This window comes from Gekko japonicus, unplaced genomic scaffold (genome assembly GCF_001447785.1).
Source record: "Gekko japonicus isolate JY-2015 unplaced genomic scaffold, Gekko_japonicus_V1.1 scaffold347, whole genome shotgun sequence".
NCBI classification, from domain to species: domain Eukaryota; kingdom Metazoa; phylum Chordata; class Lepidosauria; order Squamata; family Gekkonidae; genus Gekko; species Gekko japonicus.
This window is the reverse complement of record NW_015173133.1, coordinates 296,663-300,820: the sequence shown is the minus strand read 5'-3', so window position 1 is coordinate 300,820 and position 4,158 is coordinate 296,663. Positions and strand designations below refer to the sequence as shown.

The 4,158-nt window shown below is 45.2% G+C and overlaps 1 protein-coding gene across 6 annotated transcripts in view; it reads left to right on the top strand.

Annotated features, from left to right (window-relative positions):
- UNC93A (unc-93 homolog A (C. elegans)) overlaps window positions 1-4,158 on the top strand; it is a 38,341-nt gene that overhangs the window by 790 nt on the left and 33,393 nt on the right. Inside the window, exon 1 of one of the 6 annotated variants that reach the window (XM_015422178.1) lies at window positions 53-102. The exons of the other annotated variants lie outside the window; for them this stretch is intronic. The gene's annotated coding sequence lies outside the window, so the exon portion shown is untranslated. Of the gene's footprint in view, window positions 1-52; window positions 103-4,158 lie in introns of those variants that run through there. 6 annotated transcript variants of the gene reach the window in all.

Here is a 4,158-nt window from a genome sequence, read left to right as displayed (position 1 = left end):
AAATCTTTTCTCAGAAACTCCAGCTGAAGAGACAATATGAGAGATAATTGGTGCAGAAAAGGCAGCAGAGCCTGTCTACTTTGTGAAAATTACCACAGCAAGGTAAGAATGTGATTTTTTAAAAAAGAAGAAGAGAACAGTATTTCAGGAGACTATATGCATCCTGGTCTTTCCTGGTAGTTCTTAACACCAGGTAGCTTCAGAAATGATAATGGAGTTTTTGAGGATAATGAGAAAAGCAGCAGCAGTTGGACTGTATAATAAAATCTAATCAGAATTACCCCAGAATAGGTAGAGCAAATTCCTTCAGTCCAACTCATACTTGCGTCTTTTATAATGATGTTCATCACCTCTCTGCCTTCATCTCTTACTTTGCCAAAGTGGGAAGGAGAGATTTGATTTAGAATCTGAAAGTTAGGGGAAGCTGATAGACTGCAATTGGGGAACTTCTAACACTGGGGCAGAACCTCCAAATGCCATTTTTCTATTAGGCATTGCCTGTGGACATGTCACTTCTTACTTCCCTCAGATTTAACAAATTATCAGTGACTTCATGACATCATTAGTCTATACGGCAACCTTAGCTCATTTCAGAACTCTGCATGGCATGCAGTCAGTATATGACATTAGCTGCCATGCTTATCAGGCCTGAAAGCAAAAGGTCAAGAAAGGCTGATGAAATATACTGGATTCAGACGCGTTGAGTGATCAGCTCATAGTTTATTAAGGGATTCAGCAGTGAGGACAAAGACCAAGACCCCTGGCCGAAGCCAGGTTTTCTGCCCAAAGAAAGTCACACCCAAAACACACCCCACTCCCCGTGATAGGCTATTTACACAAGGTTACCTTTCCAGGGCCTCGTTCACACAGGCCGGATATCACGGGGGGGGCGTGGCTAATTGCCCCGGTGCAGTTTGATGCGCGATTACGCAATCAGACGCGCCGGCGGCACACCATGGATCCTTCCCTCGGTGCCGGCAGGTAAACGAGGGGAATGCTGCGAGCTGGCGCGATCACACCACGGGCGTCTGGAGGCAGCCCATGGCAAACGTTTACTAGTACCTTGGAGGTACTAGTTTTTAAGGCGCATTGTCGGCGGTAAACCACCGGTGCGCTCCACTTCCCAGATGTTGGGGTGTGATCGCGCCCGGATAATCCACCCACCATCCAGGGCCCAGGTAACCCTATTGGGCTATGTTAGGATCCAAGTGTTCCTACTGGTGCACTCCTAGGATCTTAGCCTGCTTTTGTTATGGAGCTCAAGCTGCCATGCAGCTGAAGTCATCACAAGCCCAGCAAGAACCGGCTCAACAATTCTATTATACATTTGGTAGTCATTTCCCCAGCATACTAGGAATAAATTACACGTGAAAAGGGCAGGCACATTTGTTGTTCATGTGCCTCCCCTAGCAACATATAAAGCAGGGAGCAGAGATTCCAGTTTTTATCCCAAAAGAGAGAGATGTGCATGGATGAGGAAGGCTGAAAGCTCCCTCTGCACATGCTCCATGCAGACACACTTCTACTAGCCCAGCTCTGAGATCCAAAATGGCTGCTTTGTTGTGTTTAGTTTGGTCCTTGTAACAGGGATAAATTGGAGACTGTTAGGCATTGCAGCCAACACAGAATACCTTTCGATGGATGTGTTCTCTGGGAGCACGTTTAGGGGGATGTCATATGTCTACTTAAAGTCTGTTTCAGCTTGACTTGCATTCTTAATGCATGCAGAAATGCCCTGTTAAATGTGATAGTCTCTAGCTGTTAAATTCATTTATGGCCATGTGATTTATATAACAACCTTCCTGCATTTCTGTTACTTGTGAACTAGTGCACTTTTAGTCTTCCAGACAACATTTTTCTTCCCTCACCATTTGCCCCTGCCAATGAAAATTAATGGGCAGACTGCCTCTGAACATTTGGGTTCCATTTATCCAATGAATGTAGTTGTCAGTAGGCTTTTCCTCCAGGTATTTGCCCAATTCCCCTTTTAAAGGCAGTAAATCTATCACCATCTTTTGGCAGCAAATGCCATAAGTTCAACAAGGGATTTGCTGCCAAAACAGTTGGTGATAGTAGAAAAGAGCAAGAGTCCAGTAGCACCTTAAAGACTAACAACATTTGTGGCAGGGTATGAGCTTTTGTGAGTCACTGCTTGTTTCTTCAGATACAGCTAGAATGTGAGTCCATCTGTCCTATATATTGGAAATGTGGAGTGATTTCAGGTGATAGATTTGGGATGCTTTCCCTGACATGGAGATACAGTGATTGGAAGGTCCTCTTAGCTGGCCTCATGCTAACTCTGCTGTTCTTCTCTAAAAATTCATAATGAAAATATTGACTGAGAACAGTACAAGTTGTTCTTCACTTTGCCAAGACAGCTCTGGGCAACCTGTTCTCCCCCATCTTTTTACAGTGAACAATTAGGAAATTCAAGGTGGACATAATGAGAAGGTGTGGCATGTTTGCCACAGCTCAGATGTTGGTCTCATGTTCAGCTGCTGAGAGCTGTTCCTGATTTGGATATACTAATAGGATAATTATTGCTTGTGATCAGGGCTGCCAAGAGCCACCCATGGACCCCCAGACAAAGATTCCACCTGGGTCCTCCATACGATCCTGATCCAAACCAAATATCATAATAAAACAAATCACTTTTCTTGCCATGGACCCATAGTAATAAAATAATCAGTCTGTTTGTCCATCTGGGGTGTGTTCGTTTTTGTTTTGTAATTTATTCATTTTATTTTAGTTATAACCTGCCATTCTCTCCAACGGGGACCCAAAGCAGCTTATATCATTCTCCTATGAGGTAGGTTAGGGTGGAAGTATGTGACCGGCTCGAGATCACCCAGCCAGCTTCCACTACAGAGTGGGGATCTGAGCCTGGGGTTCCCAGATCCTCATTCTACAGATCCTCATCAGAGAATAAAGTCTAGGAGACTCAAAATTGGCCACCAGCTTCAGGATGATTATCAGAGTTCCAAGGCCAAAATGGACAGACATGGGAAAATCCTGGCCCTGGTGAAACAAGCCACCACTATCCCAAGCTATTTGCAATGGAAGCTAAAGGTCTCTGTTTGTGGCAAGAATAACTCATCAGAAAATAATGCTACATGTCTGAAAACTGGCCACCAACCACAGAGTGATGAAGGGAACTGGAACACCCTGGAACAGGTTATCTTCATAACAGGCAATATGTAATCAGAGAGCTTTTAAGCAACCTGTCATGTGTCTCTAATACTCAGATCCCCAACCCATCATGGAAGGTTGCTAGGTGACACATAGGCTTGCCAAGACCCCCCAGGGAGCGGGGAAAACCCCACCCCAGAGGCCCGTTCCCCACCGGCAGCGGATTGGGCCCCGGGGGGAACCCCACCCTAACATGTGCGTCACCCGGAAGTGACGTGACCACGCCGGGCACGCTGGGGGTGGGGCCACAGTCATCTGAGGGGAAACTTTTTCCCTCGGATGGTCGAGGCCCTGCCCCCAGCGTGCCCAGTGGCGTCACGTCACTTCTGGGTGACGTGCGTGCGGTGTGCGCACTCCAGACGCCGGACGGGAGTCCCCCGCTTTGGAGGAATTTACACTTGGCAACCCGAGTGACACACGGTGCCAGACCAACCTCACAGGGTTGTCGTGAGTATAAAATGGAGGATAGGAGAACAATGCAGCTCTGGGTCTCCATTGGGAAGAAAGACTGAGTAGGATATTTGTTATAAATCTAATTTTTAATTATATTGAAAAGATTACACCATTTGTCATATAGCAAAGCAGCCTTTACAAAGGGCTATTAGATCCTCCACCAACACAATAATAATGATGAAAACCTAGTGTCTGAACTGGGAGTTCTAATTTCTCTTCCCCATGTATAATCACTAAAACAGGTTAATGTTCCTTTATCATGCCTGTAAAGTGTGGAGGCAGGGGAAAGCATCCTTTTACTACTTAATTAGATCATCATGGGGAAATATTAGCACACACCCCTTTCATAATATTAACAAAGGTTTGCTACTGTACTCATTGTACGAGAGCTTTTAATTGGAAGTGTTTGGAATATATGTATATGTGATGTGAGACCTGAGAGTGAAGCACAAGGTCTGTTTGGTTCTTTGGAGACAACTTTATCTTCGATGTGCTCACAGAAAGAATGAAAGAGTG